General features: G+C 39.9%; 1 protein-coding gene across 7 annotated transcripts in view; it reads right to left on the reverse strand.

Moving 5' to 3' along the window:
* ENOX1 (ecto-NOX disulfide-thiol exchanger 1) overlaps window positions 1-17,233 on the reverse strand; it is a 365,454-nt gene that overhangs the window by 280,207 nt on the left and 68,014 nt on the right. For 6 of the 7 annotated variants that reach the window (XM_052664577.1, XM_052664568.1, XM_052664573.1 and 3 more), the window contains exon 2: window positions 14,912-14,985. The gene's annotated coding sequence lies outside the window, so the exon portion shown is untranslated. Of the gene's footprint in view, window positions 1-7,479; window positions 7,558-14,911; window positions 14,986-17,233 lie in introns of those variants that run through there. The other variant, XM_052664574.1, reaches the window with a different exon arrangement.

Raw genomic sequence — 17,233 nt, forward strand, 5'->3', positions numbered from 1 at the left:
AGGAAAGGAGTTTAAAAATAAAAGAAAATTGAGGTTATTTACTTGTTTCTTATAGACTTGGATTATATGAAGGATATAATGAAATCTATCATACCATCTAGACATGGCAGTGTCTATGCTTCATCAAAATATTTGTAAACAGCAGCCTCTTTTATCTATAGAATGGATCAAATTCTACTCACCATGAGATAATTTTAGAAAGATTTTCCAGAAAGAGGATGCTCTCAGACTCCATAAAATACAGCCTGCCTGCTCTGCTCACAGTTCAAATTACCAGTCTAAACACTATCAATAAAATCAAGTACGTATTTTTCCTTCAGGGGAAAAAAAAAAGAAAAAAAAAAAGAAAAAAGAAAGAAAAAAAAGAATTTCAGCAGCTTGGCTCTGTTAGCTGGAAGAGTATTTCCTTGGACAGTCCACATTTCTACCTACCACCTATCACCACATAAAGGCCACAGGGTTGGGAAATAATTCACACAGACAATCAAGCACAACATCAGCAGGAGATGAGATGCTCACTTTACTTATCCTTGAACATGCAGATGCAGTACTTTTGTGTCATTAACTTATGCCTGCTGTCTTTTCTTTCTGGGGATCGTGCCTTTTTATGCAGGCCACCAATAAATGGAAAGCAAGATTAAAGAGTAGCACAAACATGCCCAGCAAAGTGCCCTTAATTTGCTTGCCCAAAGAGAACTGCCTCTATTCTTAGAGTTAGGAGAAGGCATTCATGATAAAATGGAAAATCATATTAAGAGTATTCTTACTTCTACCCTTCTGCAGTCTAATGCACTCTTGAATATATATTTCTTCAAAAGACCAGAAGTATATTTGGAAGAACTTCTTGCTAAACAACTTGCTATACCATCCCTGGGACAATTTTCTCCTGCTATTTTTAATTTGAAGTGGCATTTTCAAAATCATTTTTGTCAGACAGCTTTTCCACGTAGGAAGGAAGGGACTGAATTCTGACAGATGAGTAACCATAACACTGCCTTTGTTATATAGTATACTCAATGTCCTTCACTTTCATTACTCTAAGTAAAGAAAGTAAATCGTGAGCTTAAGTAAAATTTCTGAAAACAATCCCTTTAGGAGTGCACAGAACCCAACTGGAAACATAATAGCATAAATATTAATGATAGTTATAAGTCGTTTATTGAGTTAAGGCTTTTATTATACCAAAGATCGTAGAATCGTTGAGATTGGAAAAGATCTCTAAAATAATCTACTCTAACCATTGCCCCTTCACAGCCATGCCCACTAAACCATGTCTCTCAGGGCCACATCTGTACAGTCCTTGAACATCTCCAGGGACGGTGAGATGGTGACTCCACCATTTCCCCAGGCAGCTTATTCTAATACCTTAGTACTCTTACAGAGAATAATTTTTTCCTATTATCCAAACTGAACCTCCCCTAGCACAATTTAAGGCCATCATCTCTTGTCCTGTCACCGTCACCTGGGAGAAGAGGCCAGCCCCCACCTCACCACAACCTCCCTTCAGGCAGTTGCAGAGAGCAATAAGGTCACTCCTGAGCCTCATCTTCTCCAGACTGAACAATCCCTGCTCCTTCAGCCAGTCCCCATAAGATTTGTGCTCCAGAAACTTCAAAGCTTTGTTGTCCTTCTCTGGACACACTCCAGGGCCTACGTTCCATATTTCAGCTCATATAACACAGCACATTAAAAAAATAATCAATCATTGTCAATGCTTCCTTTTAGGAGAGAAGGAAATGAGGACCACAGGCCAGTATCTTCATCATCCAGTGGAAAGTCACAGGATGAGCTGTATGAAGCGCCAGTAAAAACCACCCAAACATCTGAAATCTGCACTTTAGTTAGCAGACCAGCACGCACTCATAAAGAAAAGCAAAACTCCTAACTCTTTGAGTGGGTGTGAAGGAAGAGGGTCTCTGTTGTAACTCACATCAGGAAGCGTTACAAAATGAAGAGCAATGACAGAAATAGTGATGCAAAACTGTTCTGCAGAAGTCTTGGCTTGTCAGAAGAAAAAATAGCAGGCAGGGATCTCGACGTATTGGGTTGGGCTTATCAGATAAAATATCCCTTCCCAGATCTAACATAGCAAACTCAGGCTCCTTTCACACTCATCAGAAACAGGCACATATTGATGTTAAGTGTTTGGTCAAGCACATATTTGTTCATCCTGAGGCAAAAATCCTCCTCCTAAAGCACTGTGGGATCATTCATCTCCTTCACAGTCAGATGTCTACAACCCTTCTGTGAGCAGACAAGAGGGACCAGCTAAATACAGATGAAGATGCAGATCTCAAGACTCAGCTGGATATACAGAACTTTTTTTTTTTTCTGAAGTCCAATGTTACCATTTTGTAAATAACTGTTCTACCAACAAATGTGTAGTAAAGATTGGAAAATGAAGGAAGAATTTCTAATTATTTTTAATTATACATTCAAATATGGTAATACCTTTACCTGCTAATGTTAACTTACAGATTTTTAAACTGTTTTGTTACCCTTCTGCTTACGTACGCTCCCATCCTGCAACTGCATAAGCATCACTTATTCAGTGAGGAAAAAGCAGGAGAGTCTGACAAATCTCCATTAAAATGGAACATGCAAGCCTGAAGTACTTCATTTTAAGCACAGAGAGAAATTTGTTTTCTGATGAGAAGTAAAACGGGCCCTTGAACTTAAAAGTCAATGACAGAAAAAAAAAATAGACACGAGATACAATTTATAGTAGCAAAAGAAAGTTATTCAGGAGTCAATAATTTTTCAAAAGGATTAACAGAGCATATGCAGCATTACCTATAATGAGATAGGAAGAGTATAGGGAGTACAATTTGCATGCTATTTAGATTCAACAGATAGTTACACTATTGATATCTAAAGTGCTGTTGTTGTCACAGTAAAGGTGGAGGTCCTGTACATCCTCTAAAAATTAATACTGTTCAAAGAAAATGGTTTAAATTGCAATCCTTTGGGTATCTATTAGAGTTTAAACTATAAAGAAAGATGGTCCATTAGATGACTAAATTTCCTTTTTATCATAAGGTCACAGTGGCTGGCTGAAAAAGGCATCAAGGCAACTTTTTGAATCCAGATCTATTTAGCTCTTGGATTCAACAAGGAATTTAATGCCAAATGGAAAACAGTAGGTAAGCATGAAAGCTGAAGTAATCTATCACCACTATCTTTTCAACAGATACGCATTTCTTTGTTTGAACAAATACACATTCCAGTACTTGAAAACAAAAATGTTTTGAACAGCACAGCTTCTGTTAGACCTCTGCATAATGAAATTTCAGGAAATATTCAACACAGAGGTTTTGGTGCACAAAGAATATTATTAATTTTCTTTCCACATGACAAATAGATAAATACCTCTATGCTAAACACAGTTTTAAGTACCATATGCTGCTCCACTTTGTATTTTTCAATGCTTCGGAAAGCATGAAGAGATGTACTTAAATTATTAATTCCTCAGCATGTGAAGTTAAAAAAGCCTAAACAATTCAGGTGAAAACCAGTTCAGCTGATACATAATAAGAATTGTTTTTCCCTAGACTGCCACTTACAAACCTGGTGTTGATTCTGAAACAACCTGATTTCCTTCCAACTCATACATCATTATCAGTAATAATGATTCCTCAGATCCTCCTGCTGCAAACTCACTACCTTGTGTTTGCACTGTCAGCAGCAGCTGTACTGACAGTTTATGCTTCCTTTTTGGTCAACTTGGTGATTAATCGATCAGAATTTAGTGTTTTAGCTATTTGGATGGTGCATACCCCCATTCTAATTGCTTTGGCTCAGCAAGATAAACAAGAATAAAGAGCTATATAGCTTTTTCTCCTCCCTCACTCCATATGAGGGAAAAATATAATTACAAATGGCATACAAAATCCAGCTACCATGAATAATAAGAAGTAGAAAAGAAGGTGGCTGCATTTGTACTCATCACGCAGAATGTATAAGATTTTAAAATGCAATCAAGAGTTTTTAAAAGCTGATAAATACAACTGGTGTACAGGAAGCATTAGTATTAGAAGAAATAAATGATTATGTGGGTTTTCCCTCATTTTCTTTTCTATATGATTATTTGAATGGAGCCTTGTATCTATTGTATTTTGACACTAGTGTCAGATGTAACTGTTGATACACTGATAGAACAGTCTATCAAAATGGCGAGAAAACAAAAGAAACTCTAAGCTGAACCAGAGTTTTTACAAGGACTGCTCCAAAGTAATGCTTCCAATTTTACTGTGTCAGCCCACGATGTCAGAAGTGGATGCTGATGGTGTGGTAGTAGAGTTTGCACCTTCCCGCCAATATCCTGTTACATAATGTTGCCATGTGACAGATGGCAGCAGAGGGGCAGTCTGACACAATGGCATCTGACATGGAAGTACATCTGAAGCAAAGATGTACCACGGAATTCCTCCATGCAGAAAAAATAGCACCCACTTACAATCATAAATGCTTGCTGAATGCTTATGAGGACCAAACAGTGGATGTGACCACTCTGAGGCCATGTCTAGTGCATTTCAACAGTGGCAACAAAGATGAAATACAAGCCACATTCCAGTCAGCCATGCACAGCTGTCACACCACAAAATGAAGAGTATCTCGATCAGCTCATCAAAACAAATCAGCAGATTACAACCAGAGATCTGTGCATAAAGCTGAATTTCAGCTTCAGTGCATTGGAAACAATGGTTCCAACATTGGAATATCACAGAGTTTGCACCAGGTGAGTGCCATGAATGCTGACAGAGGAACAGAAAGAACACCATATACAAGTTTGTCAGGACCTACTGAGTCAATACAAAGCTTTAGGCAACAGTTTCCTGGGCCTCAACATCATCAGTGGTGAAATATGATGCTACCACTACAAACCAGAGTCAAAATGGAAATCCATGCAGTGACAACATGTGAATTCCCAACTGAAGAAAAGGTTCAAGACCAGCCCTCAAGCAAGTAAAGTAACTGTCTTTTGAGATGAGAAAACTGTGATCCTTCTGGATCTCCTGGAACCCTGAACAAATCATCAACTATGACCACTGTATCACAATGCTGACTAAGCTGAAGGCTTGGATTTCCAGAGTCAGGTCAGAGAAGAATCATAGAATCATAGAATGGCCTGGCTTGAAAAGGACCTCAAAGGATCATCTAGTTTCAACCCCCCTGCTATGGGCAGGGTCACCAACCACCAGACCAGGCTGCCCAGAGCCACATCCAGCCTGGCCTTGAATGCCTCTAGGGATGGGGCATCCACAACCTCCTTGGGCAACCTGTTCCAGTGCATCACCACCCTCTGAGTGAAAAACTTCCTCCTAATATCTAACCTAAACCTTATCTATCTCAGTTTAAAACCATTCCCCCTTGTCCTATCACTGTCCACCCTCGTAAACAGCCATTCCCCCTCCTGTTTATACGCTCCCTTCAAGTACTGAAAGGCCACAAAGAGGTCTCCATGGAGCCTTCTCTTCTCCAAGCTCAACAAGCCTAGTTCCCTCAACCTCTCTTCATAGGAGAGGTGCTCCAGCCCTCTGATCATCTCAGTGGCCTTCCTCTGGACCCACTGCAAGAGTTCTGCATCTTTCTTGTGCTGGGGGCCTTGATGCAGTATTCCACATGGGGCCTTTCTCTTGCAACACAGTAATGCCAGGCTCTTTATCAGTTTAAAGACTGCAGAGTGCATTGCCAATCTTGGCTGTACTCTCCTACCACAGCCACTGTATAGTCCAGAATTGTCACCTTCTGACCTCCATTCACTCAGGTTTATGAAAGATGGATTACATGGGCAATATTTTCCTAGTAGCTATGCCATCATAGCAGCTGTGAAACAGTAGGTCACCTCCATTGGTGCAGACTTTTTACAAGCACAACATATAGGCTCCTGTTCATCGCTGGCCAAAATGCATAGCTATGGTGGTGACTGCTGAAAATTATTGTTTCATAGCTGAGAATTTGCTCCATGAAGCAGAGTTTTTGTGCTCTTTGTATCTGTTTTAGTCGCTGTGGAAATAAACAGGAGGCATTACATTTGGACCAACCTGTGCAACAACTGAAAACCATTGTTTGTACCAAATACCTGTTAACCCTTCAAGCTGACAGAAAAACATGGGCTGGAGAGTTTGTTATAAGTTTCTTGAGATAGTCACTACTCAGAAGCACAGTGAAGTGTACATATTTCTATAGGCAATAACTTCCTGTCCTTCAGGGAAAGACATTAAGACGACAGTTGTTGGCCTAACATGACACAGTTCTGCAGGCTTCAGCAGTCTATGAAGAGGATAGAGCAGTGCTATAAGAAGGCATTCACCAAAGAGCAGTGCAGGAATGATGGATGAATGGACCTGTAGCGCAGAAATATTCTCAGTAGGAGCAAGAAGTTCTCAACATTTTTTCCCTTTCAGGTTTTGAAAAGGATAACATAAAAATTAACGTCTGTTGAACTAGAAGGCAAGGATAACTGCAAGAAAGATGATTATTCCTATACTGAGGTTGCAAACCAGACAACAGTGTGTTTGCAGCATAAGAAAGTTTTATAATCATTTTGTCAATGCCTTGTATCAATACAAAGAAATGTAGTCTCTAGCAAGAGAATGTATTGCAGCAAGTCCCCTTGCTGATTTAGGATGGTAGTGTTTACCTTTCCTTATAAGCCATCAGAGACACAATTGTATATTGTGTAAATACAGTGGGGACATGGATTAATTTCAAACCTATCACATAATCTGATGAGATTTCCTATGAGATCTCCTAACAGTTTGCAGCACTGTGAGCCATTATTTCCATATTTATTGGAAATAACATCTGAGCCAAGGCAAGGCACAGCATTCCCACTGAGAGCTGTCATGACATGAATGGAATTAACTCTGGTCAGTGTATACATGGAGGGTCTTCTTGCTATTATTAGCATACAACCTAAATAATAGCTAACTCCATGATGATACAGTACACCACATCAGAGTATCGAGATGGGTCTCCTAAATGTTAACCTCTCTTTTTGCTACGTATATGGAATGCAAATTAGATTTCACCCCCATTTCAACATCATCTCCACTGGATGAGCTCCTGGCTCTTGCCAGAGTGGTGTCAGAACTGTGATATGACAGAAGTACTCAAAATATTTTAAAACACATTTCATTAAGCAGGTAGACCTCAATCACAATGAACTGCAATGCTTATTATTATAATTTAGAGGATGAACAAGAAATTGTGGTTTTCATAAATCCACTCATACTTCTTTTGGAACTACCTATTTTAAGTGCTCTCCAGTTGATGGAAGTTATGAGGTGCAGACAAATCCCTTTGTGCTCCACTATCACAGCAGCCATGCTGGCATCTCTGGCTCTATAGAAGCTGTGACTACAGTATAACCATTTTAAGATTTCAAAGCCAACATCCTCCAAACTTTTTCCCAACATTTCTGGTTTACCTTTCTAAGTAAACTTTCTCCATTTTTAGTTGGCCTGTTTCTCTTACCTGATTCATTCGAGGACGCTTGAAACACTGTAATTTGTCACCATGGCAACAAATGTTCGGTCACTACAGCTGATGTCACTGAATGAATCAAGTAAGAAAATCATGAAAATGATTAGAATAAATGAAAAATATATATATTCTAAACAAATGCAGTAATAATTTGGAATAACTAGAAAAAAAAATCATTCAATTGAATGTGATTACTTAATTTCAGTTTTAAAGACTGTACGGTTTTAGTTTCTTTTTTTTTCTTTTGTGGGTTTTGTTTTGTTGCTGTTGCTTGCTTTTAACATTTTATGCCCCTTTATGGGAGGCAGTAACTGAGAAAAATCTAGTAAAACAGGCTCTGGTATGTTATTACTCAGTACTGCATCTCACAGTGGGACTGTTGCAGCTTCAAACCCACCTCTGCCAAAGTTTTCAAGGGAAGCTGAAGAAGGGCTGACCTCTCCCTGAGGGCAAAATGAGAACTATCTTGTCCACTTAATCAGCCACTTACTCATTCCATCCAAAAGGGCTGAACATGCAGCTGTCTCCAAACACCCTGCCAGTGCCCTGAAGCTTTAGATATTATGTATTATATTTATCTAGCTTCATTTTCGTGACAGAAATAACCGTAGGCCAAAAACTCTTCAGCTGCTTTTTGCTACCTATGTCGATGCTACAGTGATGTCTATTTTATGGGTCAAAGTTGATAGCAATCCAGAATTCTGTAAATCTTCGGGGGGAAAGCTTCGGTTGGCTGGTCTCAGCCAAAGAGTTGTGATTAAAGGTTCCGTGTCAGGGTGGAGGCCAGTTTAGGTTAGATACTAGGAGGAAGTTTTTCCACTCAGAGGGTGGTGATGCACTGGAACAGGTTGCCCAAGGAGGCTGTGGATGCCCCATCCCTGAAGGCATTCAAGGCCAGGCTGGATGTGGCTCTGGGCAGCCTGGTCTGGTGGTTGGTGACCCTGCACATAGCAGGGGGGTTGAGACCAGATGATCATTGTGGTCCTTTTCAAACCAGGCCATTCTATGATTCTATGATTCTAAAAACCTTAGAAAGGGAAAGGAAGCTACTACTTCATCATCCAAGGCAGCCTTCTGTAGATTTACCTGTAACTTAAGTACAAATGCAGGATAACCTTATTGCTATTTGCATAATATACTTCTGTATTTAGCAAGAATGCAAATAAATCTGTTGAAGACTTTGGCTAACACACAAACTTCTTTATATATTTCTTATAGCTATGGGTGACACATAGCTAAAGATGTCTTTACAATGTGATTCTAACTTTAGAAATAATAACAAAACCTATTTATCATATGTGATTGTCTTAAAGCTTTATAATTTTGTCACATTTTGTATGACAAATAACTTTATTTCTTAAATAATATAACTGATGCTGATTTAAGAGCAGCCACTTTCATCACCATCATACACAAAACCTCTGGGGGATTAAACTTTAGGAGACACTCTCACAAAAATTAAGCACCTCTTTTATAGCTTTACTAATTAAATGTAATTAATTTGCCAGTGCTCTGGAATGGCAGGTATTAAAAAAAAATAATAAAATCCTCGAGCATTTTTGCTTTACATGTGATAAATGCTACAGTCACTCTTTCCCTTTTAGAGAAAACATGGAGGAAACACTATTAAGTGATAGTGGAGTTCTTCACAGCAGGTCGATTGAGATTGTCAAAGTTCATTAGCATGTATGTGACTGGTAAATAATTGAGTTAATTTTAGGTTGAGTGACATATTTAGAAAACTACAAATCACCTTATTTTGTGAATTTAATCAACCTTTGCTCTTCCCCAGAACATCCAGCATACATCTGCAATATTAAGTGGGAACCTACTCTTTACCATACAGCCCTGATAAATACGAATGGTTTGCAAACTTTCAAAATCTTCACCTGTTTTAAATGCCAGCCTCGAGCAAGCAGATGAATATAGTAAAAGAAAATAACAGAGAATATAAATAATGAAAAAAACAAGAAACCCAAGAAGGAATTTTTCTTTAACTGAAATATCAGCTGGGTTTATTCTGATATCGCCATTTGCTTTGTCTCTAAGAATTAAAATGCTTAAGTCCTCAAAATACCAGTGTAGAAAAATATTTCTCTGGAAACGCTAAAGAAAAAGAACCACCTAATGTTCAAAAAATTCAGTCAACTGCAAAATTCTTGCTTGCATTGGCACTTTCTTAGCACAATCAAATCACACTACAAAAGTAAAAATTGCATTGCATATGGATCTTCCAGGTTTGGCTTCTGAAAAAGACTATTTTCAGAGGCAAGAAACACTTTCTTCAAAGTTTAGCTTTATTTGGAAACAAGTCACAAATCCTAACTGATATGAGCGAGCTATTCATTTTTCATCAGAAATCTCCCAAGCTTTTTAGCACAAAGTCTCTCCTCATTTCTGAAACACATTCTATTGGCACTAGATTTGATACTGAAAATGACAGTATTGAGGTAGAACAGTGAGCTTTCCTATGTAAAATGTATGTAATTACTCTTCAGTTTCACATTTTGAGTACGAAAACAAATTGTTGGTGGATTACTGGCAGCCACAGCTTGGATGCTGACACTTAACTGTTTGTTATTAATACGCAAAGCAGTTAATGTAATTATAAATATGGAAAAGAAAAATATCAGCACTATTTACATTAGTTAGTTACTAGGAGGTAAAATACTTTGTCAGCTGTAATACAATACAAATTGCTGCAAAGTGTTTAATACAGTAATAACATGTAGATATTCAAAGCACTACAGTTTATATTCTAGGTCTGTCCTCCTGGGATCAATTTATGATACACTGTGCTGGATATCTTGTCTTTACAAAATCACATTACTTAGTTCCTATGTTGCTACATCAGGCTACCACACAGTTTACCTACATGTGAGATTTCAGACCCAAACCCTGCATTCTAAAGAGCAGTGCATATTGCTGGGATACACAGAGACAGGAAGCATACGTGTGATGAGTATAGCCAGAATCATAGAATCATTTGAGTTGGAAGGGACCTTTAAAGGTCAGGTAGTCCCACCCCCCTGCAATGAACAGGGTCATCTACAGCTAGAATCCACAGCTAGAATTTACAGCAAATACCCATTCAGAAAGCACAACACATGAATTTGCACCTCTTTCCAATTCTGCAACATCCTCTTCGAGCAAGCACTGTTAAAAAAAGCACAGCAGAATCAACAGCAGATCATATACCTTCATTGCATTGGTTTCTTGAGTGTCCATATAAAACAAACATCTTTCACTTAGACATTTACCACCTCCACCCCATGCCTGCATAGCACATCCTGACAGCAGCACTGTAAGGAAGGTTCAGGAGGTCTAAGGAAGAGTTTCTTGTAGGTGACAGCCTGTTAGGTGAAAGGTTAGGTGAAAGGTGGACACTCACATCCTATATAGCCTGTCCCTTTGTTAAGTACTCAGAGTCACTAAGCCATTTATGTAGAAAGGCTTGCCTTCATTTTCCTTCCTTTACCTTCATTTTCTTGCATTGGGAATTAAATTTGCGTGCAGAAGTACTAATATAAATGGAGGCCAAACCTAAACAAGTCTATTTCAACGCTCTGTATTAATGCTTTAATTTTTAAGTCTGACAGTGGTGTAACACATTACTGACATCCTCACTTAATAACATTGCACGTTACTTGGTAACATATGGCATGTTTAACAATGTGACTCAGCTCCAATTGTTCTAGGGAATCTGAAGACAACTTTGTCTCCAGATTTCCTTGTACCAAAGAGTCGTGCTTGTAATCACCTATTGTAAACACATGTTTTCTAGCACTGCAAAGGGAGACAAGCAGTTGCAAGTGAGAAAAGGTAAATGCTTTAAGGTGGAACTTCTTTGCATAAGTTTGATAAATAAAAGGGACAACACAGCAGAGACACATTGTACTAAATACAGGGAACTGCCTACGTGGGGAGGCAGAGGGAAAATTAAAAATGAGCAGGGGAATGCTAAAAGCTGACACCTCTTCTAATCAAACCAAATCGTTGCTGCCCAGGGGTACTGCCTGATGCACAGCCTTGCTTGGCTTCCCAGCTGTGCCACCAGGCTGATTCAAAGCCCACTGAAAGCAGCAGAGCCCCAAGTAAGAGCCAGAACACAAGCCTCTCAGCCATCATTCATTCCTCTGCATTGCAACATCACAGGATGGATGCCCCACGCGAGGATCAGGCACCTGTAGGGGGCAGCCTGGGAGCCAGGGAGCATGGGTGCAGCCAGGGGAAGTGGGACATAGGGGAGCCAGTGGACTGCCTGTGACAGTGGGTGACCACTGCCCCTTCCAATGGACAACAGGGCCTGGGCAGCAGTGCCCAAGGGTCAAAAGCCACACACCCCATAGCCTTCCTCCTGCAGGATGGTGCTCAGGCCTGTGGCTGAACCTCCCTGCTTCTGCCTGCTTGTCACAATTCAACGTTAACTTTCTTTGTTTAATGTTTCAGATCTGCATGCAATTAAAAAATAAGTCAGAGCCTGCCAGTTATTTCTCCAAGGTTTCCGAACACAAACTTTGCAGCTCTTCTGCTGTTTTGCACAGGCTGCCACAGATGGAAGACAGATATCTGTCCGCCAATGTTTGAAGAGGACCAGATTTTTTTGTTTAGAGGTTTTTGCTGTTTAGCGCTCCCAATAGTACAATCAGCCAGACCAATCCTTCTCTCCATAACAAGTGCACAGACGAATGAGCATGAGATACCATTGTCTGTGCAGGATTCAGATGTACAGAGACATCTGCGGAGTATTGGGACTGCCTTGACAGTTAGTTTTGGAAAGAGAGGGGCTAACTTCTAACCTGGCTTGGGAAGCTCTAAAACTGATGTAACGTCCTGCCAAAAAGCAGTTCAATTACTGAAAGGGAAGGAAAGCAATGCTGCCCAGTAACCATTCCAGCTACCATCAAAAGGGAAGTTTTGCTATTTCCAAGAAACTGAAATATCTGAGGGAAGTTGTGGCACTGGTGCAGCCTACTGCTAAGTCAGCCATGCTCCCTTCTCAGCTGATGGCTGCCAATTCAGACTGACCTCACATCCCCCTGCCAGAGTCACAGCCGTTCTCTGCCATCACACCCAATCCTCCTCAAAAGTTTCCACACCTTCTAGGCTCATCACAACAGCAAGAATAAACTGAAGCCAACCTGACACAACAGATTTCTCTCTGCGGCGCACATATGTCACAAAGATTGCAGTTCATCACCTACGCTTCTCAAATGTTGCTGAGCACGCTCAAGTGGGATGGCGCTTGTGCAAACAGGGCAGCACTGATGCTTCTTTTTCCTTTCTTTAAATGAGGGTGGAAAAAGAAAATTTAGTTAACATAAATCTGTTTGAAGTTAGGTTCACAATTCATGCTCGGTGAGCTGTCTCTTGCAGTGTCCAACAGCTGCTCATAAAACTGCCATCTTTTCCTGGAAGCTTGTGCACAGCCCTGGGAATAGGGCTGAGACTGAACACTTCAGGACTTGAAGATTTCTCCCCCATGCAGAACGGTGGTGTCACTGGGTGGTGCCTGAATGACTGCATGCACGAAGGCACAAGTTTCCAGGAGCAACGGAAAGTAAACTACGCCATAAAAGTCCTACAGCGCTTGCTGCTTTCTTTCTTGTGCATGACGTCTTGGGAAAATTTCAGGGAGAAAATGAATGCTGACAGCTGACAGGCAAGGGACAGTGCTTCGAAGGAAGCAGGGAAATGCACTTCCCCGTGGACAAAGGCACCAGAAGAGGGAGGGGAGAGGACAGACGGCTGCTTCGCTCCCAGACAGGGAATAGAAGTCGCAGGTGAACCGAGGCCACCTGCCCTACTAATAGCAGCAGCTTCCTGCTCAAAACAAGAAGCAGGTTCACATATTTGTTCTGCAGTTGGGTTCAGACGTAAGCTGCAACACAGATGTTCACAGGGCACAAAGGGGACGCCCAGCAGAGCTGGCTGCAAAAGAAAATTTACGGGAATGACAGCAAGTTTCCTTTTACAGCAGGCTCTCTAGAGAGGCAATAAAAGGGAAGCTCATTCTGCTATGATTTTTTTTCTGAAGCTCCTCCTTGTGAAAGATCCCACCACTGCCAATCTCCAGAGACTGAAAATGAATTAGAACGAGTGGCAAAAAGCAAAAGCCATGGGAAAGAAAAATAAAGAAGCAAAAGACAAAACGAAACAGAACAAATAAGAAGAAATGTATCACAAAGAGGGAGGGCATTGAGGAAAAGGGGGGAAGTAAAAGCACGTCACAAGATTGGAGAAATATTAAGGAAACAATAAGAAATAGGGTTCAGATCTTTTGTACACACTCTGAAAACATCGTAAAACATGACATCCTCAAACAGACCTGGACACAGCCCTGAACATCCAGTAGATCTAGAAATAGGACAATCACATATTAAGTAAACCAAGCAAGTATCTGATCCCATACACAAAACAGAGACAGTGGTTCTCCAGTTTCTGTCAAGCATCTTGGGACTTACAGAGAAAATACAGCATGAAAATACTTTGCATTCTAATTCTTATACAAGAAGCAACTTCTTTCAAAATCCATCTCTTGAATCTCCTACGTCAAAACCTACTCCTGAATTTTATTCCATAAGAACAATTCAGCCTCTATGCCAATACAAATTTCTTCAAAGTTTCTCACACAGATCAAAATAAGTTCAATTGTTACATCCACACATTTGAGAAGCTTTTTCCTCTTTAGAGCTGAGATGCAAAAACTGTCCAATTCTGTAAATTCTTTAGAAAGAATAAAACCTTCCACGTCTTCTTGTTTTCCCTTCTCTGCTGCTAGGAGCTCAGCAGCATTTCAAGCATCATAAAGTGTGACCCAAGTTTTAAAAAAGAAATCACCTAAAAAATTTCTTCATTATGTGCAAGAATGTACTTCTCAAATTGCCTGAATATTTTCTGTAAATGTTCCAAGTAAATTACCAGCTTCACTGAAATACTTGAGAAAATTTCCAGGAACTTCAGCATGCCCAAAATTTCAACCTTTATGGCCCTTTTCTTCAAGCATTTAGTCACATTCATACCTTTACTGCCGTCAGCACTTGCAAAGAAAACCAAATGAAACACAGACAAAAGCTAGTTAAAGCACAGCCTTAAGTACAGGAGGACTGAGTAGAGTCACTTTTTTCAAGTCACTTTATTTCCAGAGCTTCTCACTTGCTCACAGAGACCCTTCATTTTGAAGATAAATTTGTACATTTGGCTACACACTTCTCTCTGAGTAGCTGTGAGCATCATGTACTTCCCAATTTCTGCCATAGAAATATCACATGTTATTGAAAATTCAGCCTGCAAAGATCCATCATACTGGCCCATTCATGGTAAATTAGATTTATCAAGAGCTTTACAAAGTTCAGCACTAAACAAAACTTATATATATTCCAAATCATCCAGCACAAAGTATGAATGTGTCTATTGCACTTACCTATTTATTGCAGGTATTCTCCAAGTTTCAAGAAGCATATAACCCCAAACTGTTCCAAATTCAGAGTCCAAAATCTGGAAAGGAGATAATATGTACAAGTCACTAAAAGAATAAAGCTGAAGACTACAGGTGAAAAGAAAAAATATCATCATATTTGGAAATGAGGTCATGAGCTGATTCCGCTACAGTTGTACATCACATGGGTACCCACATGCTGTGGGTGATAAGACTGATGGTATGATAACTTAAATTTTACACATATAATAACAGACAGGTCCTTAGGTGACTTCTACATATGAATTCAAAATCAGTAAAAAGCTCTGAAAATACATCAAATTTCCAAACAGCTGTTTTGCTACAACTATCCATAATGCAAGAACAAAAGCAACATTGCCAATATGCAAAACCAATGATGGCATAGAAGAAAATAAGAACGTATGAGTAAACCACAAACAGCCCTATGTACATTTAAGCAATTTTCTGCTTTACTTTGCAGCAGGACAGCAGTGGGAACAGGGAAACCACATGAAAAAAAAATCAAGGACATCATCGTGTGCTTTCGTTCTGTGTCCAAAAAATGCTGAATGGGGCAGTTCTGCTACAGATGCAAAATTCTAGACGCTTACACTTTCGTAAGCATATGTAACACTTAATTACAATTAGTCCTAGAGTATCTGTAAGTTTTCCTGGTCATTCCTGCACAATGATACAGAGAGTAAGGTGTTTCATAAGTCCAACATGTTTGCAAAAAAAGAGAAAGAAGATACACTAGGAGAAAGAAACAGGCTCAGCAAACCAGGACAAGATATAGGGAAAGAAAAAAAAAAAAGAAGAAAACTAGCTAACATATCCAAATGCTCTTGGTCTGATCTTTGCTCTGGACAGTGATTTCTGAGATGACTTCATCAGCTTCACCAACATGAACAGATGCTATACTGAGTACTTCTATTGCACCAACAGCATCTTTGAATTCTGAAGCAGAAAACAGTCTTCCACACAGTGCTGCAAAACAGCCACAACTCTAAAGAAACCTCAAGTACACATTATAAAAAGCCTTGCCTCTTTCCTTTCTCCAAAATTTTGTTTGAGTTTTTGCCTGCAGCTGCACCACTGGTACCCACCACATGATTCCCAGCATCAGCAAAGTGAATCACCTCAGCAGTTAGATGAGTCAGTCACAGAGCAGCTCATACCCACTATGTATCAATGGTCACCTGGCTGGGAGCACCTGGGTGCTGCAGCTGAATAGCAGGCAATTTCTTCTCCAAGGGCTCTACCCACCAAAGGAGTCCTAGGTTCCCTCTGTTCCCTTCTGTGAGCTGGTAATTTTCAAGCAGGGAGACAAAATGTAAATATCAGCATGGATAATTATTTCACAGCTCATTTTTTTTGCAAGATAATCAGACATAAAGATAAGGCTGTCTCTGTGAGGCAGAAGCAATAGAAATTTTTATCCAGCAACTGCATGAAAGATTCTGCCAATTCTTCTTACAAAAGCAACAGTTCACTGATTTGTAGCTGCTGCCTACTTTCATGTGTAAGAACAACAACTACAGAAATCCCTCACAGGTCTTCTCCACATATTTTCAGGCAATCTCTATAAATATGACAATAGCTAGGATTATTTATTCTATACACTATCTTGCCATTCCTGTTGCTGATGTCAATCGCAGAGAAACCAGACTCAGCAGCTCAGGCTGTATCACAGGGAGGCACAAGTAAAGTCGCATCTCTGCCCTTCACATCTCCTATTCAATTCCCCAAAAGAGATTTCCACAATAAGGAGCAGAGGAATCACAAAGAGAATTCCATTAATGTTAATGTATAAATCAGTGAATACCACCTCCAAAAGCAGTGGAGGCTGTTTACAAGATCAAAGTGTGGCCGAAGTTTTCTCTTTAATTTTTGAAATAATGTCTTCCGCTTTTCTGCAATTACTTCTCCAGCAATCAGCTTTCTAACACTTTTCTCACAGAAATAAATTTCCTACGCTATACTTTGGGTTGGAACTAGATGATCTAGTTTTAAGTTGATGCCACATCTCTGGGGATTTCCAAGGTGAGGCTGGATCAGGCCCTGGACAACATAATGTAGCTGTGGTGTCCCTGTTCATTGCAGGGAAGTTGGACTAGACGGTCCTCAGAAATCCCATCCAACTTTGAGGGTTCTAGCATTCTATGGTCTTCATGTCCCTTCCAACTCAAGCCATTCAATGGTTCTTTTTTTCCCCTCATCTTTTACCCACGTTAATGATTCCATGTCTCATCCTCTGCAGTGGACTATAAGCCCTCATATTGCCACATCTGAATAGGAGTTATTATT

This window comes from Tympanuchus pallidicinctus, unplaced genomic scaffold (genome assembly GCF_026119805.1).
Source record: "Tympanuchus pallidicinctus isolate F22 unplaced genomic scaffold, pur_lepc_1.0 scaffold6, whole genome shotgun sequence".
Lineage (NCBI taxonomy): Eukaryota > Metazoa > Chordata > Aves > Galliformes > Phasianidae > Tympanuchus > Tympanuchus pallidicinctus.